Below are 24,250 nucleotides of genomic sequence, written 5' to 3'. Positions count from 1 at the left end.
TTACTAAATGAAAGTGCTGGCAGGTCGACAGACACACAAACGAACACAAACATACACACAAAATTCAAGCTTTCGCAACAAACTGTTGCCTCATCAGGAAAGAGGGAAGGAGAGGGAAAGACGAAAGGATGTGGGTTGTAAGGGAGAGGGTAAGGAGTCATTCCAGTCCCGGGAGCGGAAAGACTTACCTTAGGGGGAAAAAAGGACGGGTATACACTCGCGCACACACACACATATCCATCCGCATATACACAGACACAAGCAGACATTTGTAAAGGCAAAGAGTTTATTTTTTTTACAGATCTTTTTCTTTTGGCTGTACTATGAAACATTCCTTGTTGACAAATTTGATTGTTCTAGATCAATGGGAAGTACCCTGTAGGATTTAATGAGTGATGTTAGACCTTAACATGTGACATAAATTTCAACTTAATATGTCTACCCAGAATAAGGTAGTTTAACAGATGAACGGACAGACAGACAATCCGATAACAAATGACAAATTTTTTTTCATGTGTTGTAGTTACAAATTAACAATTTTCAGATTTTTTTCCCTTTGGTTGTGGTGAAACCTTTCTTCTTGTCAGAGTTCATGATTCTAGGTCAACGGGAAGTACCTTGTAGCTTTTGATGAGTTAGTTTGCAAGTATCAAAATATCTTATATAAATGGCTGTATGTTTTGATTGCACTGACTTAAAAAAAGTCACTTCTTTTACATCACCTTAATACGAAACATAAAATTCAATGTGATATGTCAACCTGTTCCTGAAAAAATGTATTTGAGCAGTTGGACAGATAGACATACAGACAAGAAACTTATCCTCTTAGGGTTCCATTTTTACTGATTGTGATATGGAACCCTAAAAAGGAAGCATGTTTTTGGAGCACAGTTTTCTTCCCTTGTTAAAATTTAGAAAAATCAGAGATTGATAGCTGACTTCTGTCCTCAGCAACTGTAACTCTGTCAAAGGAACAGCATCCACATTTATTATAAGGCAGATCACGTTTTTTACTTTGAATAGTGTGGCATTGTTGTTAAATGTACTAAGACCAGAAACTCCATAAAAATAATTCTCTCGACAATCTTGGTTCAGCCTATCAGTTAAAGCATAAGGTGGTCGCATGTTTCTTATATCAATAGACCAGTGACACAATTCAAGAACGCCAAAAATATTTTCTAAAATTCTAAAAGACTTTCTCTTCATACTACATCATAGTCAAGCAAAGGTTGAGACCACATGTACTTCTCAGTAAAGTCTTCTCATCTTTGAGATATCTCAAGTTTGCTTTGTGATGTGTAGTAGTTCAGTAAAATTACTTTAATGTTTCCTGCAGCATACTTGTGCTGTGTGACATGGAAGTAACTGTGCAGCAGTTCTCGCACTCTGGCATGAAGATCCAAGAACATTCCAGTGCACCTCTGAAATATGAAACACAGCCTCTGAAATATGAAACACAGTTGAGATTGCCATTTGATGATTCATTGGATCTTGTATTAACTTCTTTGCTGGGCCATTACATGTGGCAAATTGAATCCTTTATGTAGAAAGTAGTTTCTTAGCAATTTCAGTGAGGGATAAACACATCTCACAACCTGCAGAGTTTGAGAAACGCAGTTTATTTGTGGATAGGCTAAGCTCCTTTCACCCTTTCAAATTGTGGTTCTCATATCACAAGCAACAGCTGCAGTGCATAGGCCAACTCCTTCCAGTTGTTTCATTATTCTAAGAGCCAATCTCTGTCTTCCTCTACAGTTTGTAACCTCTACAGCTCCCTTTAGTACCATAGATTAGATTAGGTTAGTACTTGTTCCATAGAACATGAATACAACACTTCGTAGTGATGTGGAACGTGTCAGGTTAATAAAAGGTGTCTATGCAACATATTACATTACACAAAATATTACATGACACTTAATATTTTATTTATTTATTTTTTTGGTGGGGAAATTACCCACTTACTATATCCAAAAATTCATCTAATGAGTAGAAGGAGTTGCCATTCATAAATTCTTTTAATTTCCTTTTCAATGTTATATGGCTATCTGTCAGACTTTTGATGCTATTAGGTAAGTGACCAAAATGTGGCAGCATAATTTACCCCCTTTTGAGCCAAAGTTAGATTTAACCTTGAGTAGTGAAGGTCATCCTTTCTCCTAGTGTTGTAGCCATGTACACTGCTATTACTTTTGAATTCATTGCTTGTGTCTGTATATGTGTGGATGGATATGTGTGTGTGTGCGAGTGTATACCCGTCCTTTTTTCCCCCCAAGGTAAGTCTTTCCACTCCCGGGACTGGAATGACTCCTTACCCTCTCCCTTAAAACCCACATCCTTTCGTCTTTCCCTCTCCTTCCCTCTTTCCTGATGAGGCAACAGTTTGTTGCGAAAGCTTGAATTTTGTGTGTACGTTTGTGTTTGCTTTGTTTTATATATATATATATATATATATATATATATATATATATATATATATATATATGTGTGTGTGTGTGTGTGTGTGTGTGTGTGTGTGTGTGTGAGGCTACAGTGAAGATCCCTAGCTCTTTAAATAAGTGTCTGCAGGATGATCTTGGATGAGCTCCAGCAATTATTCTGATTACACACTTCTTTTGTGCAATGAACACTCTTTTACTCAATGATGAGTTACCCCAGAATATGATGCCATACGAAAGCAGAGAATGAAAATAGGTGTGTTAAGCTACTTTACTGAGTTGTATGTAGCCAAAATTTGCAATGACCCTAATAGCATAAGTAGCTGAACTTAAACATTTCACCAGATCTTCAGTATGTTTTTTCCACTTTTTAATGCGTTTCTGTCTGTTTTAATTATTTGGGAGTTGACCGTCTGGTTTTAAACTTTCTTTGCTTTTTGCGTTTAATTTGATTGGGAAACCGTTGAGATTGAATGTAACATGTACATGGGTGGACATGAGAAATGAAAGATTGCAATAAATTTTTCATCTGTGATTATTACTTTATGTATGAAATATTCTGTTGCAGATTAATAGAAATTAATTTCTTTGAATATTCTAAAATAATGATTCTAGTTTTACTTTTACTAAGTACTAAAGCTGTTTGTGCAAGAACGAAAATATTATTGTCCATCGAACTTAGCAAACATTTTCACGTTGCAGTGGATTTTTGGTTTAACTGGATATAGCCCGACTGGCTTTGAAGCATAAGACTATCTTTACCATATGAAAATGTTTTCTTTTTTATATTGCTAAGCTCTCATGAAAATTATCCAGTTTTAAATACACTTTACGATATGTTCAGAATTTATCTTTTTTTTTTTTTTTTTTTTTTTTTTTTTTTTTTTTTTTTTTTTTTTTTTTTTTTTTTTTTTTTTTAAATGAAAATTTACAAAAGCTGCAGCTTGTATCCACCTGTGAATGCACAAGATAAAATCTACTATCTTCTTTTATTCTGCATCTGGAATGCTGTGAAAAGAAACACTTTATTATTTTCGTTCATCTCTACCTGTACCCTTTTTAGGATGTGGTTGTTATTTCGATCGTATATTTAAATCTGCCACGAAATTTCTTAAATAAAATGCCAACGTAGCAGTAATTGTGACAAACAGATTTTACTGGATAAATATATTTTAACAGAAACAATTAAAATCTTTACACACCTTTTACAATCCCAGCTACAAATGGTGTCGATCATCGACTTATGACAAATGAAAACTACTTAAGAGCCTAATGCAACGTCACGGGTCCCTCTCCCATTCAATCCGTGCAGAAGACAAGTAATTCTACTACAATATATTGCCTATTTATATCTTAACTAAATATTGTACAGTCTTTGTCATTTTGATTACATATCATTTCTACTGTGGCGGTTTTCACATCCTCCACCACAGATAGTATTTTACACTCTTTGAATAATCATTTATAATAGCAAAATTCATAATTATCTTTTTCCTCACAAAATTAAGTGTCCTTTAGAAATTCAATTAGCAGAAATACATATAAATTATCTGTTACAGTGAACATTGTACATTGAAATGTTCTTTTAATTTTCACTTTGGATGCGTGCTGCCAGAGAATGTTACATTGCCGCCTGGCAGCATTTGGCGAACAGTTTTTTGACATGTTTGACACAATGCTGCCATTAACGTTCTTACTACCGTTGTCCTTTGGTTTGTGAACACTTACACTTCACTTATGGGATGACCGTTTCTTAGCCCAGGGTTATATTAGCTTTTACGGCTCCCCCATTCGGGCAAGGTGCAAACAGGAAACCTGGGTAAAACTATGCCGGAGCCCAGCCATCCCAAATGGTTCGTAATTGGATTTATCCATTTTTCCCATTAAACACTTTCATGTAAATTAACATTCTATAATCAAATGTCACATGATAATACTGTCACATACATTGATATTATAGTTTGTTGTGTAAACGTCTCTCTCGTACTTACTATGTCATGATATTACTTCAGTTTTTCATATCTTTTGACCTATCGCGTCAGTTTATAAATGTTATTCATATGACACTTTGTCGTCAATGTTTCATCACAACACATGGTTTTACTGGGTTCATTGTGCCAAATCATTTACATATACTATCTACAGTCAATGTTTTTAGAATTTAAACACAGCATATGTTAAGTGTCTTTTGCATAAATCGTGTTCATACAAATGTTTCTCGTGATATTTTATTTGGATTGTTTTGGTAAATGTTTAATTACACATTGACAATGACATATTTGTTGAGCGGCATGAAGTAATTGTTGCACGACGCTCGGCGCGTCGTGTCATGTCGGCCCCCACTGAGGTCGATGCCCGTGGTGTTGACAGCCACGGCACAGAGAAGCATGGCACAGTCGCAGCTGCTTCGTGCCGCCACGGCCACTGTGTGATTGAAGTTACTGCAGACGCGCGTTGCAGTCCAGACTCCCAGCGTGCCCTCTTGTTGTGGTACCCCATCAAACGTGGAACAAATTCACACACAGTGTACTATTCTTACTGAAATAAGTTTTAGCTGTGGGAGAGAATGCACACGGTTATTGGTAGTTTTCACTCAGTAGGCCTTCACTGATCTGGTTTGGATAATGTCGTTTGGGTATGATAACATGTTTCACTGGCCACACAACATCCCTACACCAAGTCATGACTCTGTCATCCGTCACATGCAAGTTTATATCACACTATAAATGTGCTTCCACAGCGTCCCTTGACATACAAAGACTTTTTTTTTCACAGACACTGTAAATGTTGCTGTTAGACACTAATCTGGTTCACCATCTCTTTGTGGATCACTGTTTGTATCTTATGGATTACTTATTTTCCTATGAACACTGCAACAACACAGTTTTCTTTTGTTTGGAATTAATAATCTCGCAACGTATTGCTGTAGTCTTAACAGTCACTATCTGTCTCTGCTACGCAATACTTCGTTCGTTCTCATAGGTCTTTTGGTACAATGTCCACTATGCCATCTTTGTAACAGTACAGTTGTAACTAAGTTATTCGTTTATATTAAAGGTGTGTGACATTTGCGTACATGGTTACATTTCCAGTATTTTTCCTTTCTCTGTTTGCCTGGTTATCACCCATTTTATTCTTAAGCAGACTTTTCTTGTGCATCCCAGCCGGATTCAGGCGTATTGTTCAGTAACTATTTTTTTTATATATATATATATATATATATATATATATATATATATATATATAATAGAGGGAAACATTCCACGTGGGAAAAATATATTTAAAAAGAAAGATGATGAGACTTACCCAACAAAAGCGCTGGCAGGTCGATAGACACACAAATAAACACAAACATACACACAAAACTCTAGCTTTCGCAACCAACGGTTGCCTCGTCAGGAAAGAGGGAAGGAGAAGGAAAGACAAAAGGATTGGGTTTTAAGGGAGAGGGTAAGGAGTCATTCCAATCCCGGGAGCGGAAAGACTTACCTTAGGGGGAAAAAAGGACAGGTTTACACTCGCACACACACACATATCCATCCACACATACACAGACACAAGCAGACATTTGTAAAGGCAAAGAGTTTGGGCAGAGATGTCAGTCGGGACGGAAATACAGAGGCAAAGATGATGTTGAAAGACAGGTGAGGTATGAGCGGCGGCAGATTGAAATTAGCGGAGATTGAGGCCTGGCGGATAGCGAGAAGAGAGGATATGCTGAAGGGCAAGTTCCCATCTCCGGAGTTCTGACAGGTTGGTGTTAGTGGGAAGTATCCAGATAACCCGGACGGTGTAACACTGTGCCAAGATGTGCTGGCCGTGCACCAAGGCATGTTTAGCCACAGGGTGATCCTCATTACCAACAAACACTGTCTGCCTGTGTCCATTCATGCGAATGGACAGTTTGTTGCTGGTCATTCCCACATTCCCTTCGTAACCTCTTAGTTCATCCCTATGAAATCCCCAAACCACCTTCCCTACCCTCTGGCTCCTACCCCTGTAACCGCCCCCGGTGTAAAACCTGTCCCATGCACCCTCCCACCACCACCTATTCCAGTCCTGTAACCCGGAAGGTGTACACGATCAAAGGCAGAGCCACGTGTGAAAGCACCCACGTGATTTACCAACTGACCTGCCTACACTGTGAAGCGTTCTATGTGGGAATGACCAGCAACAAACTGTCCATTCGCATGAATGGACACAGGCAGACAGTGTTTGTTGGTAATGAGGATCACCCTGTGGCTAAACATGCCTTGGTGCACGGCCAGCACATCTTGGCACAGTGTTACACCGTCCGGGTTATCTGGATACTTCCCACTAACACCAACCTGTCAGAACTCCGGAGATGGGAACTTGCCCTTCAGCATATCCTCTCTTCTCGCTATCCGCCAGGCCTCAATCTCCGCTAATTTCAATCTGCCGCCGCTCATACCTCACCTGTCTTTCAACATCATCTTTGCCTCTGTATTTCCGTCCCGACTGACATCTCTGCCCAAACTCTTTGCCTTTACAAATGTCTGCTTGTGTCTGTGTATGTGTGGATGGATATGTGTGTGTGTGCGAGTGTAAACCTGTCCTTTTTTCCCCCTAAGGTAAGTCTTTCCGCTCCCGGGATTGGAATGACTCCTTACCCTCTCCCTTAAAACCCAATCCTTTTGTCTTTCCTTCTCCTTCCCTCTTTCCTGACGAGGCAACCGTTGGTTGCGAAAGCTAGAGTTTTGTGTGTATGTTTGTGTTTATTTGTGTGTCTATCGACCTGCCAGCGCTTTTGTTGGGTAAGTCTCATCATCTTTCTTTTTAAATATATATATATATATATATATATATATATATATATATATAATAGAGGGAAACATTCCACGTGGGAAAAATATATTTAAAAAGAAAGATGATGAGACTTACCCAACAAAAGCGCTGGCAGGTCGATAGACACACAAATAAACACAAACATACACACAAAACTCAAGCTTTCGCAACAAACTGTTGCCTCATCAGGAAAGAGGGAAGGAGAGGGAAAGACGAAAGGATATGGGTTTTAAGGGAGAGGGTAAGGAGTCATTCCAATCCCGGGAGCGGAAAGACTTACCTTAGGGGGAAAAAAGGACAGGTATACACTCGCACACACACACATATCCATCCATACATACAAGACACAAGCAGACATGTCTGTTGCGAAAGCTTGAGTTTTGTGTGTATGTTTGTGTTTATTTGTGTGTCTATCGACCTGCCAGCGCTTTTGTTGGGTAAGTCTCATCATCTTTCTTTTTAAATATATATATATATATATATATATATATATATATATATAAAACAACATCACATTTTATGTACAGGTTCCTACATGAGTACAGTGTAGTTTCTGTAGGGGAAGATTGGTTTCATAAGTTTTGGGTAGCTATTCTTACGTGTGCAATTCACACATGCTCCAATTGGAGCTTTAATTATTCGTAACTTTGTTACCTCAGTTGGGTTTATTGCCATTGACTTTGTCTCCAGTGGTGTACTCAGCTCACTACTGGTTGCATTATTGCCTTTCATAATATAACTTCAAAACATAATTGTCTCAGGGTTTCTTAACACTAATATCATTCTGGCTTCAATAAAAATATTATATCTTACATCTACACACACACACATAATTGAAAAATCGTCCCAACAAATGCTTTAGCTTTTTACACATATTAAATATTGTCCATCACATAAATTGTTTACTAGTGAATTGTTTATTTCGACTGTCCTCCTTAACATCTTTACACAACAGATTATTGCACCTTGACATCAGTTTAGCTTTGTGCAATAATTCAGAGCATGTCAATTTTATCATCATTCAAAGAAGAAAAACACAAATAATCCTAGAAAAAGGGAAACACAAACATATCCTTATAGCTAAATATTTCTACACTCCAGTATATTCTCTATATACGTAATATATTACTATTGGTCATTCATTGTACGAATAATTTTACACCCTTTTGAGGGTACGGCCCCCGCACTTTCCCCGACTGAGGATATGCTAATAAGTGACTACACTCATGTGGCACTCTGATTATTTTAAAAGGTCCAGTATATACTAACTGCCACTTTTTTTTGTGCTTCTCCATTTGCACTAAATTGACCACTTTGAACATCCAGATAATAGAGATCCCTTCCTAAAGTATCTAAATGTAGTATCCATTGATTCCCACATTTGACACTAATCTCATTACGGCTGGGCACAAGTACCTCCTCAGATTTCAGCATGGGCAATTCCACTCTTCTACCTGAATTCATTAAACTTAATTTTCCCAGAGAAAGGTCAATAATAGTGTCCCTTTCTCTCACGAAATCTACACCCAAGATGCAGGATACCTTCAAACCCTTTACTATTAAGAACAAGCACGCTATGGCTTCGCTTCCTATATACATTTCCACCCACGCTTGGTGTTTGATTACCTGTCCTTGTGCACTAATGGCTCCAGTGATTCTACAATTATTCACGGGAAAATTGGGCATATTCCTTTCTCTTCCCAGCACCTTGAATAACTTCATGCTCATAATGCTGACAGTGGCACCTGTATCCACTATAGCCTTCACTTCAATGTCATTGATTTTGACCTCTAGTATCACCTGCACCTTTTCATTGTGTTCTCTTAAACATGTATGTGCTTCAGTCAATAGCTCCTGCCCCATCTGTATTCCATCATTGTACTTTAGTGTATAGATTTCAGGTATCTCGTATTGTGTCAAATTGCTCTCGCTCAATTCCTCGGCCGACGATGGAGAGCGTATCTCGGCCGCACTTAGTTTCTTGGATTGCTGGTTGTCGACATGCAAGGACGTTCCATGTCATTGACCTCCACTAGATGTACAGTTCGGTGCGCCGGCCACCACAGTTGCGCAGTTGGTGCATTTTGTGTTATTGGCCTGCTATTATCGTATCGCTCGCCGTTTTGCCACTCTGGGCTAGGCCTGCAATTCTGTTGCCAGGTTCGGTTTCCATCACTGTAATTATTGTTATGCCATGGACATCTGGAATTTTTCCATCGGCTATTTCCTGGGTGTCCAGCTTCGTACTCGTCATCGAACCTCCGTTTCCTGTCGTTATTGAACGGTGGACCATTGCCGTTTCGGTTCCTCCCATTATTCCCGTTCTGCACAAATTCTTGCTGTTTATTGTTTCCTCCGCCATTTCCACAATTAGTGTTTGGCGTATTATTATTTCAGTCATTTCTGTATCTGGAGCCATTATTTCTCGCCTGATCAGATGCTGCCTTTACGTCTTCTTGAATAAGATCAATTGAGTCAAGTACAGACAAAAAATGATCCATGTCATTTTCTGGCACATGTATGAGTTTTTCTTTTGCATGGATTGGTAAGTGCGACTTTAAGAGAGTTATTAGATCTCTTCCTGAAATTTGTTCATCCCAGTAGCGGGTTTTATTTATATATTTTTCGAAATATTTCCTTAAATTTCCTAGGCGTGGGGAATATGGCTCCGGACAGTAAACTTCTTTACGCAATTGCTCCGGTGTATGCATGCTGAGCATTACTTTGCCAAAAATGCTTTCTCAAATTGTTCGTAGGTTGTGCAGTTGTTAGTTGCTTTTGTTGCCCACAATGCGGCATCCCCTTGTATATATGACATCACGTACTGTATTTCTTGAGCATGGCTCCATACACTGGGTAAGATGTTCCTAAATCCCTTTAAAAACACGACAGGGTGGACAGATTTTTTGTGTAGTAAAGATCTGAAACTGTCTATTCTTTATGAGACTTTCTTCGATCACCATTTTCGAATGATACTTATTTAATTCACCCACGTCAGTTGCCTGCTCCATCTCACAGTCATATCTTTTCGCTTCAGTATTTAAATGCTCATCATTGTTGGGCCTGGCAAACGTTCGTGCATTTCTGTACGTTTCTGTACTTGTCAGAGTCACCGACTTCCGCATGGTACGTCTGTCACTCTATGACAGTTCTTTCTCGAGTTCGTCCATACGTCTGCTGATATTCCACTGCCATTGTGGAATATCATTGTGTAGTATTCGTTTAAGGTTCTACAATTCTTTATTCGACCCTAAGTCTTTTCCTTCTACTGCTACTTGTACCTTTTCATCATTTTTTTTTTCAATGTCAGTATCTTTCTTCTCTAACCACGTATTAAATTCCTTTTTAAGTTTTATTGGGTTGTTCACACAGTTTTTGATCTATGACTGTGTCGTGTCTATTTCTAGTTTCTCCATTCGGTTGTCCAGTACACCTATATCATCAACTATGCTGGTATTGGCCACCTGTAGGTTATTAACCTTTTCACTCAGTTCTTGTATGGCTTTCATGATTGCTTCATAATTCTGCTGTAAGCTAGCAATCTCGCTCTGCATAACTTCAAGCGACTGCGTTAGTTGCCGGTCTTTCTTTTGTTGTTTCCGATCACGTTCTGCCTGCTTAGTGTCATGCTCTGCCTGTTGTTGGGCAAAACTAACCTGAAAATTGAGCATGCTTTCTAACATTGCTTGTACCGACTGCCCCCGACACCTCACCACTCTCTGGTTTGTGTCCTGTTTGCATGGGTGGTACAGTTTCTTTACTTCCTACTGGAGTACTGGCAGGAAGTGGCACCATTCCTAGCACCTCTGACCCAGATTCTCACATTGTATATCCTCAAATAAATTGCTAGTGCTACTCAGAGCCCCACCTTCTACTTCAACATCACTGCTTACTGATTGCTGTTCCGAATCCATACTGATGTTCGTTTGGCTATGCGTCTTAACCATAGTCGGGCAAAAATTAACTTAAATATTCTGTCACTCAGATTTGAAGTGCCTAACCACGCACAAAAAATGGTCATTCCTTGTAATCACACTACACACTAAGATAACTAATTACTTTCACTTGGTCCTGTTGTATTCACTATTCACAAACTACAAGCACACCATTAATGATTTGAGAACACTGCACTGGGGCTACTCCACTACCAACAGGACAACTACACCGTAGTCTTACCTCTCGTTGATTTATCGTGGGGTGCTGCTGCCCCCTGTTACTGTGGTAGGTACTATTTCTTAATGGTATGTGATCTTGACTTCAGCCTCCCTCTCTCGATGTTGAGTTTTCTCATGTAAAAGATTATTTGTGTTTACACAGATTACCACACAGTACAGATTGTATAACACATAGAACACATTTGAAAGCGATTAATCTTTTTACAACAAATTTCAATCACAATGATTCCCAAACTATTTCTCAGTTATTGTGGCCACTGCATATTCGGGCCCCACGTTGGGCGCCAGTTTAATGCGATTCTGTCTGTTTTAATTATTTGGGAGTTGATCGTCTGGTTTTAAACTTTCTTTGCTTTTTGCATTTAATTTGATTGGGAAACCGTTGAGATTGAACGTAACATACACATGGATGGACATGAGAAATGAAAGGTTGCAATAAAGTTTTCATCTGTGATTATTACTTTATGTATGAAATATTCTGTTGCAGATTAATAAAAATTAATTTCTTTGAATATTCTAAAATAATTATTCAAGTTTTACTTTTATTAAGTACTAAAGCTGTTTGTGCAAGAACGAAAATATTATTGTCCATCGAACTTAGCAAACATTTTCACGTTGCAGTGGATTTTTGGTTTAACTGGATATACCCCGACTAGCTTTGAAGCATAAGACTATCTTTACCATATGAAAATGTTTTCTTTTTTATATTGCTAAGCTCTCATGAAAATTATCCAGTTTTAAATACACTTTACGGTATGTTAAGAATTAATCACTTTTTTTTAATGAAAATTTACAAAAGCTGCAGCTTGTATCCACCTGTGAATGCACAAGATAAAATCTACTATCTCCTTTTATTCTGCATCTGAAATGCTGTGAAAAGAACACTTTATTATTTTCGCTCATCTTTTTAGGATGTGGTTGTTATTTTGATCGTATATTTAAATCTACCACTGCTGCAGACTGCTTGCTCGCGGCGCAGCTGCACACTGCCAGCGATATCCAATAAAATGCTGAAATTTCTTAAATAAAATGGGTAATGTCTGGTGCCAACATAGCAGTAATTGTGACAAACAGGTTTTACTGGATAAATATATTTTAACAGAAACAATTAAAATCTTTACACACCTTTTACAATCCCAGCTACAAAGGCATCGATCATCGACTTATGACAAATGAAAACTACTTAAGAGCCTAATGCAACGTCACAGGTCCCTCTCCCATTCAGTCCGTGCAGAAGACAAGCGATTCTATTACAATATATTGCCTATTTATATCTTAACTAAATATTGTACAGTCTTTGTCATTTTGATTATATATCATTTCTTCTGTGGCGGTTTTCACATCCTCCACCTCAGATAGTATTTTACACTCTTTGAATAATCATTTATAATAGCAAAATTCATAATTATCTTTTTCCTCACAAAATTAAGTGTCCTTTAGAAATTCAATTAGCAGAAATACATATAAATTATTTTAATTTTAATTTTCACTTTGGATGCGTGCTGCCAGAGAACGTTACAAGTTCAACCCCTCATCAATGTATACACTTAGGAATTTTGAATATTCTACCTTAGCTACTGATTTCTGCTCAAAGTCTATATTTATTAATGGTGTCATTCCATTTACTGTGTAGAACTGTATATACTGTGTTTTGTCAAAGTTTAATGAGAGCCCATTTGCAGAGAACCGCGTAATGATTTTCTGAAAAACATAGTTTATAGTTTCACCAGTTAATTCTTGTCTGTTGGCTGTGATAGCTATACTTGTATCATCAGCAAAAAGTACCAGCTTTGCATCTTCGTGAATATAGAATGGCAAGTCATTAATGTATATTAAGAACAGCAGAGGACCCAAGACCGAACCTTGCAGCACCCCATTCTTGATTGTTTCCCAGTTTGAGAAATCACTAGTTTTTTGCGTATTATGTGAACTGCATATTTCAACTTTCCGCAGTCTTCAAGTAGGGTATGATTTAAACCATTTGAGTGCTGTCCCATTAATACCACAGTACTTGAGCTTATCTAGAAGTATTCCATGATTTACACAATCAAAAGCCTTTGAGAGATCACAAAAAATCCCAACGGGTGACTTCTGGTTACTCAGAGCATTTAATATTTCATTAGTGAAAGTATATATAGCATTTTCTGTTGAAAATCTTTCTGGAAACCAAACTGACATTTTGTTAAAACTTTATTTTTACAAAGGTGTGAAGCTACTGTACAATACATTACTTTTTGAAGAATTTTGGATAAGGCAGTCAGAAGAGAGATTGGGTGGTAATTATTGACATCAGATGTATCCCCTCTTTTATGCAGTGGTTTAACAATGACATACTTGAATCTACCTGGGAAAATACCCTGCTTCAGAGAGCTATTACGTATGTGGCTAAGAATCCCACTTATCTATTGGGAGCAAGCTTTTATTATCCTGTTGAAAATGTCATAATTCCATGTGAGCTTTTATTATTGAAAGAGTTTATTATCTTCCTAATTTCAGAAGGAGAAGTGGGTGGAATTTCAGTTGTATCAAATTATGTGGGTAAGGCCTCTTCCATTAACTGCCTTGCTTCTTCTAATGAACATTTAGATGCTATTTTCTCTACAACATTTAAAAAATGATTATTCAGAATGTTTTCAACTTCTGGCTTGTTATTTGTCAAGTTTCCATTCACTTTGATGGTAATGCCATCATCCAGTACTCTTGGTTGCCCTGTCTCCCTTGTAATAATATTCCAAATTGTTTTGCTTTTGTTATCAGAGGTATTAATCTCAGACATGATGCACGTGCTTCTGGACTTTTTAATAACCTTTCTTAATGTAGCACAGTAGTTTTTATAATATTTGGCTGTTTCTGGGTCATTACTCTTTCTTGTTGTTAGATACAGTTCTCTTTTGTGGTTACAAGATATTTTTATTCCTTTAGCAAGCCAAGGTTTTTTGCATGGTTTCTTACAATTAGATTTAACTACTTTCTTGGGGAAACAGTTTTCAAATTCTCTTACAAGTGTATCATGAAATAAGTTATATTTTAAATTAGTATCAGGTTCCTTGTACACCTCATCCCAGTCTAACTGCTGAATATTTTCCCTGAAATTTTTAATTGTTGAGTCATTAATTAAATGCACAACTTTGGAGGGTAGTTTTGAATTACTGAATGGAGCTATGTCATGTACTGTAACTAGCTGAGCACCATGATCAGGAAGGCCATTCTCAACAGGACAAGAATTTCTGTTTTTAAACTTATCTTGGTCTATAGGAGTTTTATCTATCAATGTGCTGCTGTTCTTTACTACGCAAGTAGGAAAATCAATGACAGATGTAAAATTGAAAGAACTGAGCAAGACTTACAGGTCATTCTTCCTATTACACTCTTTCAGTGAATCAACACTGAAATCCCCACAAATAATAATTTGCTTTCCCCTATCTGACAGATAGCATAACAAGGCATCCAAATTTTCCAGGAATAAATGAAAGTTTCCTGAAGGGGACCTATATACTGTTACAATTATGAAAGAGCCCTCCTTCAGTTTAAGTTGACAGTCACATGCTTCTATATGTTGCTCTAGACAAAACTTTTTACACAGTGATAACTTTTGACATAGATGGCAACCCTTCCTCTCACCTTATTCTCTCTACTCATATGTGCAGCTAGTTTATATCCACTGACATTTACCTTTTCCATATCAGACACAATGTGATGCTCAGACAGGCATAGTATATCTATTATATTATCAGATTCAATGTCATCTAAACAAACAAGGAGCTCATCTACTTTATTCTTCAATCCTTGAATATTTTGGTGAAAAATGGTAACATAATTTTTTCTTTACTTTTGTGAGAATCTACTTTTTTCTTTAATCCACCAATATTTTGGTTAAATATGGTAACATTATTATTTACTTTACTGTTGTGAAAATCTTGTGAGTTTTTGACCTCTTTAGCACCTGCTTGCCTGAACTTCTCATTGGACACTATATTAGTCTAAAAATAGAGGTACGTCCATGAGTACTAGTGTTCCCCCTTATGGATTTCACTAACAACCCTGCCAGTTTACCCTTCCCTTTCCTATTGAAGTGTAGGCCATGCCTTGTGAAATCCCCCCTATCAATAGCCTCGACAGGAACCAATCTAATGTTATTCCCTGAGGTCTTAAAAAATGTCCTATCATCCTGCCCCTTTTTCTAGTCAGTGTTTTCCATGTATTTCTTTCCTCAACGATTCTGTGAAGAACCTCTTCATCCCTTACCTTTTCACTCCACATAATTTTCAACATTCTTCTGTAGCATTACATCTCAGATACTCTGATTCTGTTCTGGTTTTCCCATAGTCCATGTTTCACTACCATACAGTGCTGTGCTCCAAACGTACGTTCACAGAAATTTCTCCCTCAAATTGAGGCCTGTATGTGATATTAGTAGATTTATCTTGGCCAGGAATGCCTTTTTGCCTGTGCTAGTCTACTTTTTATGTCCACCTTGCTCTCTGTCATGGGTTATTTTGCTGCCTAGGTAGCAGAATTCCTTAACTTCATCATCACCAGTTCTGATGTTAAGCCTCTCACTGTTCTCCTTTCTGCCACTCCTATTACTTTCATCTTTCCCTGATTAGCTCTCAATCCATATTCTGTACTCATTTGACTATTCATTCCATACAACAGATCCTGGAATTCTTCACTTTCGCTGAGGTTAGCTATGTGATCAGCAAATCTTATAACCAAGAACTAAGTGATGTAATTGTAAATGATGTTTTTCACAAAATTATTAAGTGGTTCTCAGCAAACGGACTCTCTTTAAATTTTGATAAAACACAGTATATACAGTTCCGTACAGTAAATGCCACAACTCCAGCAATAAATATAGACTTTGAACAGAAGTCTGTAGCTAAGGTAGAATTTTCAAATTTTTTAGGTGTGTCCATTGATGAGAGGTTAAACTGGAAGCAACACATTGATGGTCTGCTGAAAAGTCTGAGTTCAGCTACGTATTCTATTAGGGTTATTGCAGATTTTGGTGATAAGAATCTCAGTAAATTAGCTTACTATGCCTACTTTCATTCACTGCTTTCATATGGCATCATATTCTGGGGTAATTCATCATTGAGTAGAAAAGTATTCATTGCTCAAAAACGTGTAATCAGAATAATTGCTGGAGTTCACCCACGGTCATCCTGTAGACATCTATTTAAGGATCTCGGGATCCTCACAGTAACCTCACAGTATATATATTCACTTGTGAAATTTGTTGTTAATAATCCAGTTCAAAAGTAATAGCAGTGTGCATAGCTATAACACCAGGAGAAAGGATGATCTTCACTATGCAGGGTTAAATCTGACTTTGGCACAGAAAGGGGTAAATTATGCTGCCACAGAAGTCTTTGGTCACCTACCAAACAGCATCAAAAGCCTGACAGATAGCCAACCAACATTTAAAAATAAATTAAAAGAATTTCTAGATGACAACTCCTTCTACTCATTGGCTGAATTTTTAGACATAAATTAAGGGAGGGGGAAAAAAACCAACTTAAACATTAGTGTCATGCAATATTTTGTGTAATGTAATATGTTGTACAGACATCTTTTATTAACCTGACACGTTCCACATCATTACGAAGTGTCGTATTCATGATCTATGGAACAAGTATTAATCTAATCTAATCTAATCTGATATACTTTCACCTTGAACTTTAACCCCACTCTTGAACTGTTCTTTTGTTTCTGCCATTGCTTCTTTGCTGTGTAGACTACACAGTAGAGGTGAAATATAAAACCCCATCTCATACCCTTTTTAATCTGAGCACTTTATTCATGGTCTTCCAATCTTACTGTCCTTTCTTGGTTCTTCTGCACACTGTATATTAACCATCCTTCCCTATAACATAATCCTATTTTTCTCAGAATCTTCAACATCTTGCCTCATTTTACATTTTATATGGTTGAACACTTTTTCCAAGTCAAACAATCCTCTGAACATGTCATGATTCTTTTTCAGACTTTCTTTCATTATCAGCTACAATTCCAGAAATACCTTCCTTTTTGATGCCTCTACCTTTCCTAAAGCCAAACTGATCATCATCTAACACATACTCAATTTTCTTTTCCATTCTTCTGTACATTATTCCTGTCAGCAACTTGGACGCATGAGCTGTTAAACTGATTGTGTGATAGTTCTCACATTTGTTGGCTCTTGAAATCTTTGGAATTCTGTGGATGATATTTTTCTGAAAGTCTGATGCTATATTCCCAGTCTCATACATTCTACACACCAACATGAATAGTCAATTTGTTGCCTCATCCCCCACTGATTGTAAAAATTCTGATGGAATGTTATCTATCCCTACTGTTTATTTAATCTTAAGTCTTCCAAAGCTCTTTTAAATTCTCATTCGAATACTGGATCCCCTATCTCCTCCATATCAATTCCTCTTTCTTCTTCTATCACGTCATCAGGCAAGACTTCCCCCTCTTAGAGACCTTATTCAGTGTACTTCTTCCATCTATCTGGTCTCTTCTTTGCATTTAACAGTGGTGTTCCCTTCACACTTGTTATGTTACTGTCCTTGCTTTTAATTTCACTAAAGGTTGTTTTGACCTTTCTTTATGCTAAGTCAGTCCCTCTGACAATCATTTTGTTTTCAGTTTCTTCACATTTTTCTTGTAGCCATTTTGCTTTCTCTTTCCTGCACTTCCTGTTTATTTCATTCGTAAATGACTTGTATTTCTGTTTCCTGAATATCCCAAACCATTTTAGTACTTCCTTCTTTTGTTGATCAACTGAAGTGTGTCTTTTGTTACCAAAGGTTTCCTCACAGGTACCTTCCTTGTACCTTTTTCTTTTGAACTTATGTGATTGCCATTTTTAGAGATCTCCATTCCTCTTCAACTGAGCTGCCTATTGAGCCATTAATTATCACAATATCCATAGCCCCCAGAGAACTTCCCATATCCAGTTCTTTACTTACTAATTCTTCCTGCATATTCTCTTAAATTTCAGCCTACTCTTTATAATTACTAAGTTGCGATCTGTGTCTGTATTTGCTCCAGGGTATGCCATACAAAACAATATCTTATTTCATAAGCTCTGCCTGATCATGATGTGATCTGACTGAAATCTTCCCCTATGTTCTGGCCTTTTCCTAGTATATCTCTTCCTCTTGTGATTCTTGAACACAGTATTCACTATTACTAACTGAAATGTATTGCAGAACTCAATTTGTCTTTCTCCTCTCTCATTCCTACTACCAAGCCCATATTTTCCACTAACCCTTTCTTCTGCATTCCAATCCCTTGTGACTACAATATATTCATTTTCCTTTATGTACTGAAGTACCCATTCAGTGTCCTATTATACTTTCTTTCTCTCTTCATCTTCTGCTTGTGACATTGACATCTATATCTGAACTATTGTTGATGTTGGTTTGCTATCAATAATTCTGATGAGAACAACCCTATCACTGAACTGTCACAGTAACTCACTCTCTTCCCTACCTCCGTATTTATAATGAATCCTACACCCATTTTATCAGTTGCTGTTGCTGCTGATATTATCCTATACTCATTTGACCAGAAATCCTTGTCTTCTTTCCATTTCACATCACTGACAACCACTATATCTAGATTGATATATCCTTTTCCCTTTCCATATGTTCAAACTTCTAACATCCCATGTCCCAATACTTTATTTATTAATTTTATTGAAGGTAAGATAAGTTACTGACTCAAGGTTTTAAACAGTTGTGTTCTAGTTCTAATTGAGTTTTTTACCTCTTTTAAATCCTCAGACTACCCTCAAGTCACTTTAACCTTATTTGGAGCATTGAACAGCAGGAGAAGGGATACTTCTGTCTCCTCATAATTGTTTACTTTTTGCAGAAGTGCTCTTAGTAACAGTAACCTTTGCAGAAGAGACCAATACAGACCATAAAATTTTTTATCATCAGATGTGCGTCACACTGCGCACCTGTTTAACCATCAATTTGTATTATAATAATAATTAGGCCAAAGATAGAAATGACGTGAACATATTGACTTCAACAGTTCAGTATGTCCCACTGAAGATGTGTCACTTAGTACACTGAAGTACCTGTCAGGTAACATTGCCTTCAAATGCAAGGACATTAACATTTCATAGTGAGATCAAACAGGAAAGTGTCAGTCTGTTGCAAAAGAAATTGAGGATCATGACTGGATTACTGTGATTTCTAAAGGAGATCTCACATTTTCAACACCTGAATGGCTGACTACACCTAATCCAAGCATATTTTTACAACTTTTGATGAAGGGAGGATTCCAAATTGTAAAAATGCGATGAAATACTGACATACATGACTCATTCACAATTTGCTGAAAATAACAAACTAGTCATTTTCTTATACATGAGGACAAGCTCAGGTTTAGACTTTTAAATAGGAAAGCAAAATGGGAACTATTAAAAAGAATGCAGTAAGAAAAAACAATCTCTGGACTTTGTTGCTTTCAGCATCAACAGGTTAAAAATTCAGTACTAATATCCTGTAAGGTAATATCAATGTTATTAACTTGCATAACATATTTGCTATGAAACATTACCATAATGAAAATGGTATTCATGTTTATTTGATAATTATTGTAAATATAAGGGACTATAAAGCCAGCTCTGCAACATTCTGCTAATTAGAGTAACCTTACCCTATTTTAATACTGTTGATATATGGTGCTTTTAGCATCACCACTTAGTAAACAGTAGTCATTTAAAATATACCAGAGCTAAAAAGTACTATTGTTTGTGATCAGTACAAGAAATAGTCTACAAATGACATTAGGGTCACACAAAGCACAATGGAGAACTGAAGTCCACAGCACTGTTGTCTCCCTAGTGTCATCAGAGAGCCCTGATCAGTGGCAGCATAGTAACTGGGACTAGCCTCCTTGTTAAATTTCTTTCTACCTTGCAGAAGCTACATAATTTAAAAAGAACATTTGGACAAGCAAGGGGATTCAATTTTAAAAACTAATTCAAGAGCAGTAAGGAGCAAAATTCATGAATGTTTCATTAACAATATTTGTTTCCTTTGCATTTTAGCATTCTTTCTCTCCTTTACATAACTAAAACAAATCTCTCCATTTCAACATTTTTAATGCTTTTAGACTTCCCAAGTTTATATACAGGGTGTTACAAAAAGGTACGGCCAAACTTTCAGGAAACATTCCTCACACACACAAAGAAAGAAAATATGTTATGTGGACATGTGTCCGGAAACGCTTACTTTCCATGTTACACCTCATTTTATTACTTCTCTTCAAATCACATTAATCATGGAAACACACAGCAACAGAACATACCAGCGTGACTTCCAACACTTTGTGACAGGAAATGTTCAAAATGTCCACCGTTAGCGAGGATACATGCATCCACCCTCTGTCGCATGGAATCCCTGATGCGCTGATGCAGCCCCGAAGAGTGGTGTACTGTATCACAGCCATCCACAATACGAGCACGAAGAGTCTCTACATTTGGTACTGGGGTTGCGTAGACAAAAGCTTTCAAATGCCCCCATAAGTGAAAATCAAGAGGGTTGAGGTCAGGAGAGCGTGGAGGCCATGGAATTGATCCGCCTCTACCAATCCATCGGTCACCGAATCTGTTGTTGAGAAGCGTACAAACACTTCGACTGAAATGTGCAGGAGCTCCATCGTGCATGAACCCCATGTTGTGGTTGGATCTCATTTCAGGGCAGGATTTGAGGAAGTCGTATCCCTGCTGGAGAGCCACATTCAGAATCTGATCCAGTCCCGGAAAGTATCCTGTCACAAGTGGGGCACTTTTGGGGTTTTTCTGTGGAAGGTTCCGGGTTTGAGGAGATGAGGAAGTGGCTCTGGTTATTTGCTTCTGTACCAGGTCGGGAGGGTAGTTACGGGATGCGAAAGCTGTTTTCAGGTTGTTGGTGTAATGGTTCAAGGATTCCGGACTGGAGCAGATTCGTTTGCCACGAAGACCTAGACTGTAGGGAAGGGACCGTTTGATGTGGAATGGGTGGCAGCTGTCATAATGGAGGTACTGTTGCTTGTTGGTGGGTTTGATGTGGACGGACGTGTGAAGCTGGCCATTGGACAGGGGGAGGTCAACGTCAAGGAAAGTGGCATGGGATTTAGAGTAGGACCAGGTGAATCTGATGGAACCAAAGGAGTTGAGGTTGGAGAGGAAATTCTGGAGTTCTTCTTCACTGTGAGTCCAGATCATGAAAATGTCATCAATAAATCTGTACCAAACTTTGGGTTGGCAGGCCTGGGTAACCAAGAAGGCTTCCTCTAAACGACCCATGAATAGGTTGGCGTACGAGGGGGCCATCCTGGTACCCATGGCTGTTCCCTTTAATTGTTGGTATGTCTGGCCTTCGAAAGTGAAGAAGTTGTGGGTCAGGATGAAGCTGGCTAAGGTCCTTTTTTCCCCCTAAGGTAAGTCTTTCTGCTCCCGGGATTGGAATGACTCCTTACCCTCTCCCTTAAAACCCACATCCTTTCGTCTTTCCCTCTCCTTCCCTCTTTCCTGACGAAGCAACCGTTTGTTGCGAAAGCTTGAATTTTGTGTGTATGTTTGTGTGTCTATCGACCTGCCAGTGCTTTTGTTTGGTAAGTCTCATCATCTTTGTTTTTAGATATATTTTTCCCATGTGGAATGTTTCCCTCTATTATATTTATATATATGCAGAGGGAAACATTCCACGTGGGAAAAATATATCTAAAAACAAAGATGATGTGACTTACCAAATGAAAGCGCTGGCAGGTTGATAGACACACAAACATACACACAAAATTCAAGCTTTCACAACCAATGGTTGCTTCATCAGGAAAGAGGGAAGGAGAGGGAAAGACGAAAGGATGTGGGTTTTAAGGGAGAGGGTAAGGAGTCATTCCAATGTCTGCTTGTGACTGTGTATGTGCAGATGGATATGTGTGTGTGTGCGCGAGTGTATACCTGTCCTTTTTTCCCCCTAAGGTAAGTCTTTCCGCTCCTGGGATTGGAATGACTCCTTACCCTCTCCCTTAAAACCCACATCCTTTCGTCTTTCCCTCTCCTTCCCTCTTTCCTGACGAAGCAACCGTTTGTTACGAAAGCTTGAATTTTGTGTGTATGTTTGTGGTTGTTTGTGTGTCCACCAACCTGCCAGCGCTTTCCTTTGGTAAGTCACATGATCTTTGTTTTACAAAGATTTTACTCAGAGACAAGCCATAAAAGCCACTGTAACAGCACTATCACAAAGTACAACATTGGATATTAATCAGATGATAAAAACTAAAGCAAATACACATTACTAATTAAATATTATATTGCTTTGTAATTATTGCTTTTAATGTAATTAAAGAAAAGACTCTTTACACAGTTGTGCTGTGGGCTGACTAAGTAATAAAGCCTATAAGCTAATTAGCTTATGTGATTTATTACTACCATTATTGATAGTCACTGTCTTGTGTAGTACAGAGACAAAAAGACAAAATATATTTTTGAGAATGTTACTGTAAGCAAATTACAGTACTGTCTTCCTTACTTTTACTCATACATGTTTAGTGCTGTTATACCATTATGAGCTTATTTTTTTATTCAGTGTAAAGCTTGGTTGTGAGAGATAATCAAATTACATAAAAATAAAGTTATGTAATTAAGTTTTTGTTCGCTGTCTGCGGACCTGACACACACTGAAATCCTTGCACAGTATTACTGTTGGAGGAAGCAGCACAAAATGGTGCAGCCCACTGGCAGAGTGGAGTAGTGTACAGTTATTCACTTCCTGCATTTGAAGGGTAACAAAGCTGGAAAATCTATATCGAGTTTGTGGAAGTGTACGACAACAGTGCGCCATCATATGATCCAATGGTTAGATGGTTAAGGGGGGGTTAGGATGTCAAACAGGCCGACTTGGAGCAGGAGATGCACCACAGGGCATTTCAGTTTCCAGTGTCTATACTTTTAAAAATAAATTCATATAACTTTGTCAGCATGACCAGGAAGGATTCAGAATTCCCACTTATAGTAGTGGAAGTTCTAAAACATAATGAAGTAATTTTTTTTATGTGTGAAATTTCATAATTTTTTTCACTTACTAATGGCAGCATTTGTTGCTATAGGTACATTTTTCTTCATAAGTAAGAGAGATTCTTCGATGAATTTTGCACAGCATACAAACCATACTTAAAGGTGTATGAAACTCTAGACTTTTCCAAATATATTAAAAACTGTAGTAAAAATTGAGGTAATTAACTATAAAATTCTAAACATGAAGTTTAAAATATAACAGTTCATTCGCTTTTTCATAAATTAAATAAATTCTAGAGTTTCATGCACCTGTGAGTATGGTATGTATGCTGTGCAAAATTCATCAAAGAATCTCTCTAACTTATGAAGAAACGTGTACCTATAGCAACAAATGCAGCCATTAGTAAGTGAAAAAATGATGAAATTTCACACTTAAAATAATTTATTTTGCTATGTTTTCGAACTACCACTGCAATGGGTGTGAATCCTGAATCCTTCCTGGTGATGCTAACAAAGTTTTATGAATTTATTTGTAAAAATATAGACACTGGAAATTAAAATGTCCTGAGGTGCCTCTCCTGCTCCAAGTTGGCCCGTTTGACATCCTAACCCCCCCCCCCCCCCCCCCCACCCCCCACCACCCCCCTTTAAATGCTTCCAGTGTGGTCGAGACATATGAATGGTGAAGAACAAAGTGGTAGACCATCTCCTTCTGAAGAACTGGGCAACACAACAGAAGTGGAGGCCCTGGTGCTTGAAGAACAGTGTATTGCAATTGAGGGGACTGAGGGAAAAGTAAATGTCAGTGATGAGACAGTTTTCAACACCAT

The 24,250-nt window shown here is 37.8% G+C and overlaps 1 protein-coding gene across 1 annotated transcript in view; it reads left to right on the top strand.

Annotated features, from left to right (window-relative positions):
• The window catches only part of LOC126175467 (DNA mismatch repair protein Msh3-like), a 415,279-nt gene that overhangs the window by 344,243 nt on the left and 46,786 nt on the right, over positions 1-24,250 (top strand). The window lies entirely within an intron of this gene.

The sequence above is a fragment of the Schistocerca cancellata genome, chromosome 3, assembly GCF_023864275.1.
Source record: "Schistocerca cancellata isolate TAMUIC-IGC-003103 chromosome 3, iqSchCanc2.1, whole genome shotgun sequence".
NCBI classification, from domain to species: Eukaryota; Metazoa; Arthropoda; class Insecta; order Orthoptera; family Acrididae; genus Schistocerca; species Schistocerca cancellata.
The sequence above is the reverse complement of the archived record's forward strand: the minus strand, read 5'-3'. Positions and strand labels throughout refer to the sequence as shown.